The sequence below is a fragment of the Pyrus communis genome, chromosome 11 (genome assembly GCF_041283825.1).
Source record: "Pyrus communis isolate YQ-2024b chromosome 11, ASM4128382v1, whole genome shotgun sequence".
Taxonomy (NCBI): Eukaryota; Viridiplantae; Streptophyta; class Magnoliopsida; order Rosales; family Rosaceae; genus Pyrus; species Pyrus communis.
The window spans coordinates 12,525,064-12,544,444 of record NC_142575.1 but is presented as its reverse complement, the minus strand read 5'-3'; the positions used below and the strand labels follow the sequence as shown (position 1 = coordinate 12,544,444).

The window sequence follows — 19,381 nt, the reverse complement described above, 5'->3', positions numbered from 1 at the left end:
TTACGACATAGAGGGCATATAGGGCTGCGGCAAGGGTGGTTCTTCCCTTGCCATGGCCTTGTTATCCTCCTCTTCATCGAGCAACAACTGTTTATCCATGTTTTGGCTTGGTTTAGACGTATTGGGCTTATCTCCAACCTTCATGCCACTTTTCAAGGTGATAGCTTCAGCAATTTTAACAGTTGAGTCAGATAATTCACTTTGTTCTTGCATTTGCCCCATGAATTCCATGATATCTCCCATTTGATTCTTCAATTCGCTCATCACTTGGGCTTGATTTTGTAATTCATGCGTCAAAGAAGTTAGTACATCAAGAATTTGAGCACAATCTATTGACGAACCTGAATTCTGGTTGAATTGTTGCAGGGCAAACTATAGTGGCTGCATAGGCATTGTATAGAACTCCTGATATGGCTGCCAATATTCTCCTTTTTGAGCCTCCTTAGCTTGATTTTGTGAGCCCTGCGCCAAAGAAATTAATTTATCAAGAATTTGATCACAATCTATTAACGAACCTGAGTTTAGTTGGGCATATTGTATATGAGGTTATGGTGGCTGCGCAGGTCTTGAATAGAACTCCTCATATGGCTGCCAATATCCTTCATGTTGAACTTGTTGAGATTCCCACCACATAGAGTTTGAATGATCACTCCAATCTGAATTGTACATGTTAGAAAACAAATAGTTCCCTAATTGATTATGATCTTGATAACCCCAAGTATTGACATTCTCCCAACCTCTTTGTGGACGTTGATTTGCTTGATATTCTTACCTATAAGAAGCACCAAATGTAGGGACACTTTGTATTGTGGACCCTTCGGCATACTGATACAACTGAGAAGTAAGATTCGCCATTTGAGCTTGAAGATTAGCAATTGCCATGTCCTGTTTCTCTAGTACCTGAAATCAAAGAAATAAAACTAAATCAAACATCAAAAGAAAAATAAAAAAACAAACAGAGGGATTAGCAATTATACTAATCCCCGGCAACGGCGCCAAAATTTGATGTGAAATATTCTAACACTCAAATTAAAATCCTATGATTGTAGTATATGAAAGTAGGGATCATTTTGGCCGGGGATTAGAAGAGATGCTAATCTTATTCAATTTAAACTCTAAATCACTAAACTAGACTCAATAACAGAAAACTAGACTCTTATGACCCAAAACAAACTAGAATGACTCAAAACAGCACAAAACAATGAAACTGACTCGAACTAGACACTAGGGATTACTTTGAACGAATTCTAACTTTAACTTGACTCAAAATACTAAAGGACACAAAATTGGGCAGATTCTAACTAAAAGACACAACCAAGTAAAGAGGGATTGGATTTTGGACGAAATTATGGTAAAAACAAGCACATTGTAAACTTAAACTAAGTTGCACAAAATTGGGGTGAATGGATGGGTGATAAGCTAGCCAGAGGGTCCTTCTCCACACATGACACATATGATTTCCAGTTATTCTTTCTTTAAACCATGAATGACAATGCCCCAAATTAATTGTGAACTCCACAAATTAATTTTCAAATTTTCCTAAGTTTATTGAATTGGATGGATAACGCATCGGCAACCAAATTATTCTTCAATAGTTCCCTACATGAACTGTATAATAGAGATACATATCAAAGATCATTAAGTTCTAAGAAAATCATAAGCATTGACAAGGCATTCGTAACTATGAACTGCATGATACTCCTGCCATGGATTTACTTAACACGATTGTGACTAGCAACCTCCACTACTTGTAAATATAAGTTCATGACGATTAGGTGAAACTCCCTTATATTTTAGCATCAAATTCATGCATGCAAACTAAGTAGGCTTCCTTAATCGACATACAAGAATAAGTTATCAATCAAACAGATAAGTAAATCACATTCATGTTTTACGAAACAATAACTGGATGTAATCAATTCATATCACATATATATTCATGGTTTTGAATTCACCTCTAACTAAAACGAATTTAGTTCCTCATGTTAGCAAAACAAAGATAATTAAATTTAAACATTGAAAGCAAATATAGAATACACCTAGAAACGCTCCAACAATCCAACGTCTTGAATGGCAAGCACGACTCCAGGTAGCAAAACAAAGATAACTAAAATAGCTAAGTAAACACAACATAAATGCACGAGAACAAGCTAATTAAGTCGCATGAATATGCCCCTATCAAATTCCCCCACACTTAACTTTTGCTAGTCCTCGAGCAAAACGAAACAACTAAAGAAAACAAGACGAAACAAAACAAACAAAACATAACCTAAACCTTCCAACATTTGCCTTAGGGATTTCCAATGAAACATGACATGTCAAAGATCATTACTCACATAGCTTTTAGTCTTCCTTCCCCTCAAGCACATACTTAATCATAGTCACCATTTACTAGTTCGCATTTAATCAATGAAAACACATTTTGAATGTAGTAACATGCCTTAGAGAATTCCCTCAATTTCTCACTAGTTGTGCACTCAATTTTCACTCAGATTTTCTGACTACACACCCTACACTAGTTATATGTGAGAAGATTGATGTAAACATGAAAAACTAGTACTCACATACGTTATAACAAAGAAAGCAATTTCTGGAGTAATTAAACGTGTTTAGATATGATCTCATGAATGGAATGCAACTACTTAGATGCGAGAACCAGTGACACCATACGCTCATACCAAATTCAAACTCCACAATTGAAGTGCACAACACTCAAGATAGAAGTCAAGGGTTGTAACGGGGCTTGGGGTATTGGCTAACAAGGAAAGATAGGGATAAACAAAAGTTCTTTAAGCGATAGCAAGCAAAGTAATTAAATTAAGACCTAGAATTCCCTTAGAATGCAGAAATCAACTTTTAGACAAATAGGGGAGATTCAAACAACTCTTAGGGCCTAATTCATTGTTTTGGGCCCTTACTTCAACAAACAATACTTTGCAACTCTTTTTCACCTTTTTCTTTTTTTTTTTTTTTTCTTTCTTTCTTTCTTTTTTTTTTTTTTTTTTTCTAGCCGTGCCTATGGCACATCAACTCATATAAATACTCTTTCCCCCACACTTATTTTCTGCAACACCATAATCAAAAGGAATTCATTCATGCTTACTATGCTTCAAGAACAAGGGTACGGATGGTCCTAATCTAGACTAGGTGAGGATGATATGGGTTAACAAAGAACATGGCTAACACGGCTCAATGGGGTTAAACTTAAACACAAAATGAGTTAAGGGCACATGGCTATTTGGCTTTTGGTGGTGGTCACTACACAACTTCATCTTGAATATGTGTTATGCAAATCAATGACATGCTTTGAATGAAATGGGCATGAGTTCTAGCATTTGGAACTAAGTGATGAAACGCCTTCTAAGTAGTAACCAAGCAAAGAATAATGAGATCATGCAACGACTTTAGAAAACAATAATGCACAGATTTTAACTCTCCAAATAACGTTTAGGCTCAAATCTCACAGGGATGTAGCGTTTGTTTAAGTTCCTTCCTTCAAGCATGTTACAAAAACTACTTTTTTTCTTTTGTGATTACATGTGAATTCGTAAACTATAACTACAAACAAGCATAAACCAACGAGTATATCAAACGTCCATCCATGTTTGTAACTTTCTTTAACCATCATGCAATTAAAAACCAAATCCTCATCATTGTGTTGGAAGGTGACCTACGACACAAACAAACACACAAAAACAACTCTTTTTGGGTTTTTCAAAACAATTTTTCAAATTTTTATGGTATTTTCGGATTTTTAAGTCAACACACTCTAAAACACTCTAAAATAGCTTAAAAACACTTAAAAACAGTGGGAAACAAGTTTAGACATGTTAGGTGGTAATACCCTACGAATTTCATGCAAAAATATCTCAAAACAGAATGTTACCCCCCAACACTTAAACTAAACATTGTCCTCAATGTTTTAGACACAATTGAACACAATACACATAACATAAAGTAAGCAACAAAGGAAAGGGTTTAGGGACGCAAATCTGAGTGTGGAGCGATTCCCAAGTTTTTCCTTTGTTGATTGCATGGGTTGCCTCCCAAGTAGCGCTTTCTTTTACGTCTTGCAGCCGGACGATGCCACATTGATCAACCTTCATGGGAACCCACGGCATAGTGGGTGGTCTCCTCCACATCATGTTCTACAAAGCTCTCGTAGTAAGGCTTCAATCGATGCCCATTCACCTTGAACTCTTGACCTGTTTTGAAACTACGAACTTGGACTGCACCATGAGGAAAAACATTAGTAATAACAAAGGGTCCAATCCAACGTGAACGTAACTTACCCGGAAATAGACGAAGACGAGAATTAAACAACAACACTTTTTGTCCAACAGAGAAGGACTTGGTGCGAATCATCTTTTCATGAAAGGCCTTTGTCTTTTCCTTATAAATGCGGGCATTCTCGTAAGCTTCATTCCGTATCTCCTCAAGTTCATTCAATTGAAGCTTACGATGAATTCCCGCCTCATCTACATCCATGTTGAACTTCCTCACGGCCCAATGAGCCTTGTGCTCTAACTCCACAGGTAAGTGACATGATTTACCATAAACAAGCCGAAAGGGGGACATTCCTATGGGTGTTTTGTAGGCGGTCCTATAAGCCCACAATGCATCCTTTAACCTCAAGCTCCAATCCTTTCTTGTTGGCCCAACCGTCTTCTCAAGAATCTGTTTTACCTCCCGATTCGACACCTCGGCTTGCCCGCTTGTTTGAGGATGATAGGGTGTCGAAACCCTATGTGTAACGTTGTACTTCTTGAGCAGTGCCTCGATTGTGCGATTACAAAAATGTGAACCTCTATCACTTATAAGAACTCGAGGCATTCCGAACCTAGCAAAAATGTTAGACTTCACAAAATCTGCAACCACTTTGGAATCATTAGTACGGGTGGCTTTTGCTTCCACCCATTTGGAAACATAATCCACCGCCAACAAGATATAGAGAAAACCATGTGATGAAAGAAAAGGACCCATAAAATCAATTCCCCACACATCAAATATTTCAACAGAAAGTATAGGGTTTTGTGGCATTTGATCCTTAACACTTATATTACCCATTCGTTGACAACGATCACATGTAAGGCAAAATGTCCTAGCATCCCTAAAAATGGTTGGCCAATAAAACCCACATTCTAAGACTTTAAGGGCCGTGCGTTGGGTGCCAAAATGTCCCCCACATGCATATGAATGACAAAATGTTAAAATAGATTGAAACTCAGATTCATTCACACAACGTCGTACAATCTGATCGGGACAAAATTTCCAGAGGTAAGGATCATCCCAAACATAAAACCTAGCATCCTTTTTAAGCTTATCACGTTGATTCCTATTAAGTGTGCTAGGGATATGTTTAGACACCAAAAAGTTCACCAAATCTACATACCAAGGCTCACGTACCTGGATAGACATTAATTGTTCATCGGGGAAGGTTTCAGAAATTGGCAATGCTTCCTCATGCACCATTCGACTTAGGTGGTCAGCCACCACGTTCTCCACGCCCTTCTTATCCCGAATCTCAATGTCAAACTCTTGTAGAAGCAACATCCATCGAATTAGTCTAGGCTTAGCCTCCTTTTTCGTGAGCAAATACTTGAGAGCTGCATAATCAGTAAAAATAATAACTTTAGTACCAAGTAAGTATGACCGAAACTTATCTAATGCAAATACTGCCCCAAAACAGCACCAATCGCATAGTCCGAAGCATCGCACATCAACTCGAATGGAAGGCTCCAATCTGGAGGTGTGATAATGGGAGCCGAAGTGAGAGCCTCCTTGAGGTGCTTGAATGCCGTGGAGCATGCATCATCAAACTCGAAAGCCACCTCTTTTTGAAGCAATCTACATAGTGGCTGCGCAATCTTGGAGAAATCCTTTATGAACCGCCTATAAAAACCTGCATGACCAAGAAACGAACGAACCTCTCTAACTGAAGTTGGAGAGGGTAAGTGACGAACAAGGTCTACCTTAGATTTATCTAGTTTAATGCCTTTTTCAAAAATAATATGTCCTAGAACAATACCTTGTTTAACCATGAAGTGACATTTTCCCCAATTAAGCACAAGATTTGTTTCAACACAACAGTTCAAAATCAAACTAAGATTATTCAAACAACCATCAAATGAATTACCAAAAACACTGAAATCATCCATAAAAACCTCAATAATTTTCTCAACATAATCTGAAAATATGCTCATCATGCATCTTTGAAATGTGGCAGGTGCATTACATAAACCAAATGGCATACGACGATAAGCAAATGTACCAAAGGGGCATGTAAAAGTAGTCTTTTCTTGATCATCCGGAGCAATAACAATTTGATTATAACCAGAATATCCATCAAGAAAACAATAAAATGAATGACCCGCTAACCTTTCTAACATTTGATCTAGGAACGGCAATGGGAAGTGGTCCTTCCTCGTGGTGGCGTTTATCTTCCTATAATCAGTGCATACGCGCCAACCGGTTTGGACTCGAGTGGGCACCAACTCATTCTCCGCATTTTCCACCACCGTCACTCCAGATTTCTTCGGCACACATTGGATAGGTGAAACCCACTTACTATCCGAGATTGGATAGATGACTCCACAATCTAAAAGCTTGATTATCTCCTTTTTCACAACTTCCATCATTGGAGGGTTAAGACGGCGTTGAGCCTCTCTAGTTGGTTTGGCCCCCTCCTCAAGAAATATGTGATGCATACATGTGGCGGGACTAATACCTTTTATATCGGCCAAGGTCCACCCTAGGGCAGATTTGAACTCCTTCAAAACACGCACTAATTTCCCTTCTTCTTGTGCCGTGAGTGATGAAGAAATAATGGCCGGTAATGTCTCCTCTTCCCCCAAGAAAATGTGCTTCAAATGGCTAGGTAACGGTTTGAGATCAAGGGTGGGTGCCTGAACTATGGATGGAAGCAACTTATTAGTCGAAATGGGAATTGACTCAAATTTAGAAAACTTACCCTCGTGCTTAGGCAATGACTCAAGGGCAGCAACCAACTCAAAGAACTCCTCCCTAGGATGCATGGCATGCAATGGAGTGTGTGTGCCGTGGGTTAGCATCAATCCCCCTTGCACGGTTTTGAGCTCCATGCTTCTTGTAATGACGTTTTCAAGCGCATCGGCATTCAAATCTTCAATATATCCCTGCGCCAAAGAGTCAATTATATCAATGGAGAAACATGAATGATCCTCACTAGGATACTTAATAGAATCAGAAAGACTAAAATTAACAACTTCCCCATCAAATTCCATGGACAACGTTCCATTAAACACGTCAATCTTTGTCCGAGCCGTCTTCATGAATGGCCGGCCAAGTAGGATTGGCAATGTAGGGGCATGGTCAGATTCATCCATCTCGAGCATATAGAAGTCCGCCGGAAAGATTAAATGATTTACCTGCACTAACACATCTTCCAAAACTCCCTTTGGATAAGCATTAGATATATCGGGCAATTGTATGATTACACCATCATTTTTCAATGCCCCTAGGTTCATAGATGCATAAATTGAATATGGCATGACATTTATAGAAGCACCTAGATCTAGCATGGCAGATTCAAAACGAGTATTACCTATCACACAAGGAAGGGTAAAACTACCTGGATCTTTGCATTTGGGGGGTAGTTTGCGTTGCAAAATGGCGGAGACATTTTCACTTACCTTTACTACTTCTTTGGTCGCCATCCTCTTCCTTGTGGTGCAAAGCTCCTTGAGAAACTTGGCGTACCTCGGGACTTGCTTGATTGCATCCAAAAGGGGTATGTTTACTTGATCTTTCCGGAATGTCTCAAGGATGTCCTTCTCGGCTTCTTCTTTCTTCGTTTGCATGAACCTACTAGGAAAAGGAACATTCGAAGGAAAGACATTAGTAGGAACTGATTTTGACACCTTTTTACCTTTATTGGCCGAATTGGACACTTTTGGATCATTTGAAGCTTGGGGCAAAGGTGTTTCCACCTTTGCCGTGGGTTGCCTTGATTCCTCCTCGTCAATTCTTTGTTTTTCATCCTCTTCGGGGCTTGATGGTGATGGTGTAGGACCTGCCCCGACTTCTTTTCCACTTCTCAAGAGTATGGCCTTTGCACTTTCGAAGCCTCCCTTGGGGTTTGGAATGGTAGAACTAGAGAGTTGGCCTTGCTCACGAAACTTCCCTACAAAATCTGCAATCTGCCCAATTTGTTTCTCCAATTGCTCCACCCTCTTATCTTGGTTTTGCATGGCTTTGTCTTGATTTTCTTGCCCCTGAGACAAATTCGTTAGTAACTTAAGAAATGTATCATTGTCTAAAGTGTTACCTGAACTTGTTTGGGCAGATTATGGAGGTGCTTGTGTGGGGACGTATGGCTTGTTGTAGAAGCCCGGGGGTTGTTGCCTAAAGCCTCCTTGTTGTGGTGGTTGTTGGGGCTCCCTCCATTTGAAGTTTGGGTATACGTGTTCGAATATGGATCGTTCATCGGTTGGTTTTGGCCTTGAAACCCAATTGCATTTGCGCTTTCCCATCCACCATTTTCAATGAGTTGTGGGCACTTCTCAGAAGCATGTCCTTGGATAGAACACACTCCGCACACAATTGGTCCTTGCACCCTCATTCCTTCGGCCATCTGAGACACAATGGAAGTAAGATTAGCTAATTGTGAATGAATGTCGGGTGTGGAACTTACCTCATGAACTTGCTGCCATGGGGGTCCTCTTTGGCCTACTCCTTCGTACTGTTAAGCGTTCAACGCTCGGTTAGCGATCAAAACCTTAGCATCCCTGGGTGTCTTGTCCACCAATGCTCCACCCGCTGAGGCATCGAGCATTTGACGTTCGATTGGTAGGAGCCCCTCGTAGAAGTATTGTAAAAGCAACTCCTCCTTCATCTGATGCTGTGGACATGAAGCAATAAGAGATTTAAAATGTTCATAATACGTAGGAAATGACTCACCTTCTTCTTGTTGGATTCCACTTATCCTTTTTCGTAAAAGGATGATTCGAGAAGTTGGGAAAAACTTCTCCAGATATGCCCTCTTCATGCTCTCCTATGATGTGACGGTTCCGGGAGCTAAGTCATATAACCAATCCTTGGCTTTGTCCATCAAAGAAAATGGAAAAGCCTTCATCTTCAGAATACTTCCATCGACGTTGATGGGAGTCATGCTTCAACACACCACCTCAAATTCCTTCAGGTGCTTGTTCGGATCCTCCATGGACAACCCATGGTACTTCGGAATATGGTGAAGCAAGCTTGACTTCAACTCGAACTCATCGGTCTTCCCTTCGGCAGGTGGGGGATATTGGACACACAAGGGTGCGGCATTATCCAATCCCGAGGCCGAAAGCTCCTTAAGTGTCCGGGTGTCCACGGCCATGACTTGTGGTTCTTCAAAGATCCTTGCCGTGGGTTCCTCCTCCTCTTCTAGGACTTGTTCCTCGAGATCAGGTTCTGGGCTTTGTGGATTTGGTTCGTGTGGCTTCCTCTTCCGTCTCAAAGTCCTCTCAAAATCGCTGTCAAAATCCGAGATATGCTCACGAATCGGTTGAGAACTCCGAGTCATACACTAGTACCTAAAACAAGGAAAACAAAACAAGGTCATAATTTTTAACAAAAACTAAATTAAACAGAAAGTAACAATCCAAGGGATTAGCAAAGTTGCTAATCCCTGGCAACGGCGCCAAAAATTTGATGCGAACTAATTAAGCACACAAATTAAAACCCTCTTTTGACAACTGTAGTAAAGATGCAAGTAGGGATCGTTCTAGACCGGGGATTAGGAGGGATTACTAAATCACTTGGAAACTGACTCAAAAATGTAAAACAAACGTTAAAAACACTAAACTAGACTCAAAGAATGCAAACTAAACAATAAAACACTTAAACAAATCAAAAGACTCAAAGAATGCAAAACACTTATAAACACAAACTAAGACACTTTCTAACTAAATTGGACACTAAAGTAAAGGGGGATTGAGGTTTTGACGAAATTAAACTAAATGCACAGATTGCAATTAAAAAGCAGAATGTAAATATGAATGTGATGAAAATATGGATGAATGCTAGCTAGAAGGTTCTTCTCCACACATGTTACACTTGCATACAATTTGATTTTCAGTTGGTCTTTCGATAAATTATGAAACTCAACACCCCGGCTTAATTAGGTCTGCTTAAATTAACCGTCAAGTTTTCCTTAAGTTAATGAATTGGATGGGTTAGCGTAACGCAATTCAAAACATTCTCCAAAAGTCCTTTACGTGAAAAGCACAATAAAGATACAATCAAAGATCATTAAGCATCATGAAAACTATAAGTGTTGACGAGGCATTCGTTACTATGATGAGCATGAAACTAGTGCCAAGAATTCATTTAACGCGATTGTTTATAAGCAACCTCCACTACTTGTGAATATAAGTTCATTACTATTAGGTGAAACTCACTTATATTCTAGCGTCATATTCATGCATGAAAATTAAGCGTGCACTCTCAATAAACATACATAAATAAGTTATCGATCAAACAATTAAACAAATTGAATCCATAACTCATGAAATTCCAACCAAATGTAATCAATTCATATTGCAAGTATAAACATGGTTTCGAATCACCCCCTAGCTAATTAGGGATTTAGCCTCTCATGTTCACAGAAAGAGAAATACAATTGAATTTAAACATAAAGCACAAAGGATTGATTACACCTAGAACGCCCAACGAATCCACTTGAATTTCTGCGTGTCTAAGTCCTCTTTCCTCTTCTCCTTGCTGCGGCAATGAGATTAAATGGTGTTTTTGGATGGTTTTCTGGGTTAGGGATGGATTTAGGGAAGTGTGGTGGTGCAGCAAGGTAGTGGGGAGGTGTATGGAGGTGTGGAAGGTGGCTGGAAGGGATATGGTGGCTGCGGCAAGGATGGGGGAATGCTGGAATTGATGTAGTGGCTGCGGATTGCAGGGAAAAAATATGGAAGGGTGGCTGCGGCTGCTATGGTTTTGTGAATGATGGGATGCACGGGTTTTTGGGAGAGAATGGAGGGAATGGCCACGGCTTAGGGTGGAATAATGAATGAATGAATGGGAATGACGGCTGAAAGGGAATTAGGGTCAATGATGCACGGTTTTGGGAGAGAATATAGGGTAGAACGGTTGCGGCTTAGGGGGGAGAGTGTGTATGTTAGTGGCTGAATGAATATTGAATGATAGAATAGGCTCTAGGGTTAGGAAAAGGTGCGGCTAGGATATATTGGTGGCTGAATAGAATGAATGGATGGCTACGGATTAAAGGGGGAGTATGGAAGTGTGCGGCTTAGAAGGAATTAGGGTGTGAAGGTGGCTGAATGAATATGAAATGAGAGGTGAATCAATATGAATTAGGGTGTGGCTGCAAGGTTGTAGAACTAGGGTTATTAGGGTGAACGGCTGATATGTAATTAGGGTGATTAGGGTTTAGGGTTTAAGTGCATAAAATGAGACAAAACTACCCCCCCTTGCACAGCAAGGGAAGGGAATTGGGCAAAAAGCACGGCATGGGTTGGAAATTGGGCTAGGGCCTTGGTCTTGTGTACTAAAGTGCATACAAGGCCTACAAAGTGGCTAGAAAATACGGACGTTTAGATTAGGAAAGGTTACCAAAACGGGAAACTTAGGGTTAACTTTCCTACTTCAAGTAGGAAACCTTGTTTGAGTAGGATTCCTCGTTTTGGTAAGAATTCATCGTTGGAGTAGGAATTCGTCGTTTCTTCAAATCTTCAACTCATTCATTCCTCTTTCGCTCCAAAAGACTCCAATTTGCATCTTCTTGCACACTTTGGCCTTATAATCTGAAAATACACAAAAATAGCCTTAAACACTAAAATAGCTAAGTAAACACAACATAAATGCACGAGAACAAGCTAATTAAGTCGCATGAATATGCCCCTATCAGTAATTTGATGGTAGAGGGTGGTCGTTTTTGCAGTAGAAAATATACATATATATATAGGCTTATGTGCGGCACAAAATTAGCTTAGGAAAAGGATTTTAGCACCTCAAATACATAAGAAAAAGGTTAGCTATATGGTAGAACCCAAAGAGGAAAAGGAAGGAGAGATGCGGTAGGCTTTTAGACATTCTAGAAAGTGTCCAGGCGCCAAATTTTTAGGAGGGGAAATAAGGCTTCTAGAAACAGGTTTTAATGTGTCTAAGTCTGAATAGAACTCCCCCTTGCAGCTGGAATTGAGGTAGGATAAGATTAGGCTAGGATAAGATAAGATAAGGGTGGATAAGGTTAGGTAATTTGGATAATGTTCCTTTTTTATAGCTGATTCCTTATCTTCCAAGTCTTTGATTTAATTCTTCCAGATATTAAGCACATTCCTAGCCTCTCTTGAACTTCAAATTTGTTCATCCACCTTGCTCCATATGCAAGCTATCCATTCCAAACCCAAAACTGCTCTAAAATGCTCCAAATTGCACTTTCTTGCCGCTTTTGCCATTTAAACCTACAAACACACGAAAATAGCTTAAATCACTATAATAAATAGAAACTAGCTATGTAAATGCAAGAAAACAAGCTAATTAAGTCGCATAAATATGCCCTTATCAGCCGACTCGAATTTCGGTACAAAAAGCAATCGAGGTAAGCACCGAGACTGTCCACTAGGATTTAATGAGACTTGGGTTGGCCAATCTGATCGCAAACAATGATGTTTGACGACAGCCAAGGCAGACTTCGAGCCGCAATTTCATCTACCATGGAACGACTGTTACCCCATTGGTATGCTATTTCCAAGCAACCAAATTCGGGCATAAACTTAGTCGAATTTTTGGCCGATTGGGACAACAGCTCAGTACTCTCACTAGACAAAGTTCAGGCTGCACCAGTCGAGCTCGAGGATAGTCAACCTCAAGTCAAAGATCCTTTAGAGGAAATAAATGTTGGAACGATTGAAGAGCCCTGGCCTTTGTTCATTAGTGCTTTGTTACCCCCCAACATGTAAAAACCATGCTTTGTAATTTGCTCAAAGAATTTAGGGATTGTTTTGCTTGGAGCTACCATGAGATGCCTGGTTTAGATCGAACACTAGTTGAACATGAATTACGCATCAAACCTGGGTGTAAACCATTATGCTAACCACCTCAACGACGAAGTACAAATCGGCATAAAAGACAAACTCGTTCGACTTTTAAAAGCTATTCGGACAGCTCAATACGTCAAATGGTTGGCAAACATCGTCCCAATTTTAAAGAAAAGTGGTGCTTTGCGTATTTGTATTGATTTTTGAAATTTGAACTAGGCAACTTCTAATGATGAGTATCCAATGCCAATTTCATATTTGTTAATCGATGTGGCAGCAAACCACAGGATCTTATCCCTTATGGATAGACATACTGGTTATAACTAGATTTTCATCGCCGAGGATGATGTACATAAGACCAGTTTTCGTTGCCCGGGAGCACTCAACACATACAAATGGATCGTCATGCCATTCGGCCTCAAGAACACCGGTGCCACATAACAACAGGCCACGAATACTATATTCCATGATTTGATTGGTACCATCTTCGAAGTCTACATTGAGGATGTTGTAATCAAATCAGAACGTCGGCCGACACATCTGGATGATCTTCGCCAGGCTTTCTTGCATATGCGCCAGCACAACCTTAAAATGAATCCCGCCAAATGTGCTTTCGATGTACCAGCTGGAAATTTTTTAGGATTCCTTGTACATCATCGTGGTATTGAGGTAGACGAAAATAAGGCTCAAGCAATCATCAATGCTCCACCCCCGACGACTAAGAAACAACTATAGTCGTTGCTCAGCAAAATTAACTTTCTCCGTCAATTCATTGCCAATTTTGCAGGAAAAATGAAAACCTTCTCCACGTTCTTGAAACTTAAGGATTCTAACATCTTCGAATGACGTGCAGAACACCAAGAGGCGTTTACACATATCAAGGTCTCTTTCACGACTCCACCCGTCCTGGTCCTACCACATCGTGGTAGACCTCTCAAGCTGTATATCTCAGCGGTCAAAGAATCCATCGGATGCCTTCTTACACAAGATAATGATGCTAGGCGAAAACAGGCCATTTTTTATCTTAGCAAAAATCTCAACCCACCAGAGATTAATTATTCCGCTGTCGAGAAGCTCTGCCTAGCCTTATTTTTTTGTTGCATCAAAACCTAAGCATTATATGCTTCCATCGATCACTCAAGTCATCGCCCAAACTGATGTCATTCATTACATGCTCACTCAGCCAATAGTAAAAGGCCGAATCGAAAAGTGGACAATGGCACTGTCTGAATTCAGTTTACAATATATGCCCTAGAAAGTTGTCAAAAGCCAAACGTTGGCTGATTTCTTAGCCCAACATGCCTCACCATACGATTTTGGGGGCAATGACGTTGAAATCAGCATAGTGGAAACATGTGATAATTACTGGACGATGTACTTTGATGGCTCTAGTACTTCAGTCACGGCTCGCGTTGGGATCATTATTCAATCCCCAACTCACAGCCGCTGATACTTTTCTCTCAAGGTCGATTTCGATTGTACGAATAATCAGGTCGAATATAAAGCCCTTATCATTGGCCTTAGTGTCCTACGCAATTTGCGAGCAACTCATGTCCTTATTCTCGGTGATTTCGAACTTGTGATTAACCAACTTAATGGGACTTTTCGTTGCATAACTTGCACTCTGGCGCCTTATCACATGGTTACTAGCTATTTGGCCAGGTCTTTCGACAGTATTACTTTCAAACACATTTCGCGAGTTTGAAACACTAACACAGACGAATTAGCTCAAATAGCCTCCGGAGCACAACTCCTAGGGGGCAGATTAGGCCGAGAAATACCTGTATTACGACGAGCATACCCGTCCTTGGTTAATCAGCAAGTTCTCCAATGAGATCGCGTGATCCATACATGAGTCATGTCTTTACCTTCGTTATTGGAGCGAAAGGACCATATAGAGGTCTACGTAGTCGAGGTAATGCCAGACGACTGGAGAAGGTCAATCATGCAATATCTTAATAACCCCAGTGACAAACACGACCGCAGGACAAAGGTCCATGCCACAAATTATGTGTTGTATCAGAGCAAATTGTACTGGAAAGGTGAAGATGGTTTATTATTATTATGCCTCAGCCCGCGAGGGGCTGCCCAAGCAATTGCAGAAGTACATGAAGGAATTTACGGGGCTCATCAATTTGAGCGCAAGATGCGTTGGCTGCTTCGACGACAAGACTATTTATGGCCGAGTATATTGAAATATTGTATCGAGTATGCACAACGATGTGTAGAATGTCAAATTCATGGGCCTATACAACGAGCCTCGGTCGAGTTACTTCACTCGATCACCAAACCCTCACCGTTCAGAGGATGGGCCATGGACGTAATTGGCAAAATTACGCCGTCTTCCAGATCAGCTAAGCATGCATGGATACTTGTCGTAATAGATTACTTCACCAAAGGGGTCGAAGCAAAGTCATCCGCCAAGTTAACGTCTAAAGAAGTTTGTAATTTTGTGGAAGAAAATATCGTAACCAGATTCGGCATACCAAAAACAATCATCTGACATGTTAAAGAAGTATATGACAAATCTAAAAATTCGACTCCAGCATCTACGCTGTATTACCCGCAGGCGAATGGACAGGCTGAAGCACGTAATAAGGTTTTGATCGGTATTCTCGAAAAAATGGTAAAAGAGAGGCCCGATATGTGGCATTTAAAGTCAAATGAAGCGTTATGGGCTTATTGAACTTCATTCCGATCAGCCATCAGAACGACTACATATGGCCGAGTACAGTTAGGCCATGAGAATTTATTAGTGGCACAGAAGAAGATTGTCGAGCGAGCCTTATAATCAACGAGTCACACAAAAAACATTCGAAAAGGGAGAGTTGGTTTGGCAAACTGTGCTGCCCGGGGATTAAAGACCTCAGGTTCAGCAAATGGTCGTCGAATTAGGAAGGACCGTTCATCGTTCACAAAGTTATCGGCAAGGGGGCATACCACCTCAAGGATCAGACTGGTTTAATTCATAAATTACCAATCAACGGGAAATTTTTAACGAAATACTACCTAGTCACTTGGGAGATGTGAGAATAAAAGATCATTTCATTAATTTTGCAAAAGGGCGTACAAGTGAATATACAAAAGATTCCTAAGGCCAAAATCCTAAAAGGTTGAATGAAGGAAGGCTTCAAGAGCGGTCTTCAGTTCCAACCACCGTACTTCGCCCATGGTGACTTTGGCTTGCCTCGTCCTTTTATTAAGCTGAAGTTGCTGGATCTGCTGTACGCCAGCCACAAAGTCCGTCAGTCGAGCCTTATTCACTTCAAAATCCTTTTCGAGTTCTGCAGCAACAGCCGATCTTTGCCATTGAAGCTTGGCAATTTGACGTTAAAGTTCGGCAATTTGAAGATCAAGGTCGGCCAGCCACGTTTTCTTTGCTTTTATGGCCTCAACCTCCAGACGACTGGCTTCATAAGCAATCTTTGCAACCTTTAGGTCATCATCGGCTCGGAGAGTCCATTCAAAAATAGTAAAATACTGCCGGGTCCGCTCCAGAAGATTAGATAGGTGGACGACATTTTCAATGCTCAGCAAACTACCGGCTACAAGATCGTTCAGGCACTTTCCTATTGAGTCGAAACCTTTACATTGAAAGCTCGGCTGATGCGGAAGATGACCTGGCTACTCCAGAAGTATTCGAGAGGAAGGCATCGAGCTCGACTTCCCATAAAGGCTGCACATGAAAAGATTTTAGGTAAAAGGAAAATCGTAAAGAATATGGCAGAGATAATTTGTTTTAGACCTGTCGAGAGAAGACTTCGGCCATGTTCCCTGGTTCATTGCTCGAACATAGAGAGCTTAATGGCGGAGCCCAGTGTTTAAGACTGCTTCTCAATTCACGTTGCCGATGAAGGTTATCTACATTCGACGGCCACTGATGCGAGAATTATACGCACACAAATTAAACCCTCTTTTTGTCAAATTGTAGTAAGTATGTAAGTAGGGATCGTTCTGGACCGGGGATTAGGAGGGATTGTTAATCACTTGGATTTGACTTAAAAACGTAAAAACACAATATAAAACACTATACTAGACTCAAAGAATGCAAAACTAAACTTTAAAACACTAAAACAAACCAAAAGACTCAAACATCACCCAAAACACTCAAAACTGCCTTAAAAACACTTTCTGGGCAGTTTTGAGCACTTTGGTGAATTTGGACGAATTTGTGTAATAAATTGAATCAAAACACTTATAAACACAAACTAAATGTATTTCTAACTAAATTGGACAATAAAGTAAAGGGGGATTGAGTTTTGGACGAAATTAAACTAAATGCAGAGATTGTAATTTAAAGTAGAATGTAAATATGAAATTGATGGAATGGAATGGATGAGAAGCTAGCTAAGGGGTTCATCTCCATACATGTTATACTTGCAAAATAAAATGATTTCCAATTGCATTTCAATAAACCATTAATTCTCAACACCCCAAGTTAACCGTGAATTGCACTAATTAACCCTCAGATTTTCCTAACGTTATTGAATTGGATGATTGCATACGACAACCCAAAACATTCCCCACAAGTTCCCTATATGAACTGCATAATAGAGATACAAGCAAGAATCATTACGTTCTTTGAAAACCATAAGCATTGACGAAGCATTCGTTACTATGAACTGCATGAAACTCTTGCCAAGAATTCATTTAACGCGATTGTTTATAAGCAACCTCCACTACTTGTGAATATAAGTTTGTAACGATTAGGTGAAACTCACTTATATTCTAGCGTCATATTCATGCATGAAAATTAAGCGCGCATTCTCAATAAACATACATAAATAAGTTATCTATCAAATAGTTAAACAAATTGAATTCACAACTTATGAAACGCAATTAGAAGTAATCAAATTATAATGCAAGCATAAACATATATTTCGAATCCCCCCTAGCCAAGGGGGGTTTTAGTTCCTCATACGTACAAAACAAAGAGAATTGAAATTAAACATTGAAATCAAAGGAAAAGAAACACCTAAACATTCCAACAACTCAAACTTGAATTGTATGAACGTTTAGGCCCGCTTCTCTTCCTCTTTGTTGTAGCACAAGGTCTAAGGTGAGTTTTGGGGATTATGGATGATGTAGAATGATAGGTTTTGTGGAATGGTGAAGGATGTGATGGTGTTTGGATTGGTAGGGAATGGATGGATTTGCACGGCAAAGGGGGGTTTTTGGTGAATTTCTGAATATGGAAGAGTGAATGAATGTTGTGTGAAGTGTGTATGGTTTTTATAGGGAGATGAATAGATGGGAAAGGGAACATGACAGCTAGGGACTTAGTGAAAAGCTGCAAATGCAAAAGGGGAATGCATGTGGCTGCAATAGCATATGGAATGGCTGGATTGAATGAGTAATGCACGAGTTGGCTTCATTTCTGGAATGTTGAATGTGCATGTGGCTTAAAGCTAGGGTGATGATGATGAATGCATGTGCAATGACTGAAAATGAAAGGGTAATGCACGGCTTTGAAGTGATTGTGCTGAAAATGAATTAAAGGGTGCATGTGTTGGCTGATTTGTGGTGCAATGATGAAGAGTTGCATGTGGAATAAAGGAATGCATGTGCAATGACAGCTAGGTTAAATGATTAAAGGGTGCATGTGGGTTGGAAATGCATGTGTAATGGCTGGAAATACAATGGGAGTGCACGGCAAAGGGGAGTGTTGGGTGATGGGTGCATGTGTTGATGGTTTATGGAGATGCATGTGGATTAAAGGAATGCATGTGCAATGACAGCTAGATTAAATGATTAAAGGGTGCATGTGGGTTGGAAATGCATGTGGAATGGCTGTTTTATTTGTTGGGAAAGCATGTGAATTAAAGCTAGGGTGAATAATGATGAATGTATGTGGGAGTGTGGCTGAAATGAAGGAGTGGAATGCTAGAATGTTATGCACGGCAATGGTGGAAATGGAGGTGCTGGAATTGATGGAATGCACGGCTAAGGATATAGGAAAGGTTTAAATGTCCTAGAACTAAAGGGAACAAGGTTCCAACACTTTGGTCTTCAATTAGGTCTTCAATTTCATCCAACACTTTGGCTCCAAGCATAAGATATCCATCCTTAGCCCAAAAGTGCTCCAAAAGTCTCCAAAATGCATCTTTTTGCTCCTTTAGCCCTTTGGACCTACAAACACACGAAAATAGCTTAAAGTACTAAAATTACTAAGTACTAGCAACATAAATGCAAGAAAACAAGCAAACTAAGGCGCATAAATATGCTCCTATCAGCCACTGAGGTGGCCAGGAAATATAGATAACACCCTTCGACACATTGAATTTTCGGTGAAATGCCAAAGTCTTGATCCTACGAATGGATTGGTGTTTCCTCTGTCGCTTCAGGCT

At 40.2% G+C, this 19,381-nt stretch overlaps 1 pseudogene; it reads right to left on the bottom strand.

Annotated features, from left to right (window-relative positions):
- LOC148692915 (uncharacterized) lies at positions 1-885 on the bottom strand (annotated as a pseudogene).
- Positions 886-19,381: the final 18,496 nt, after the last annotated feature.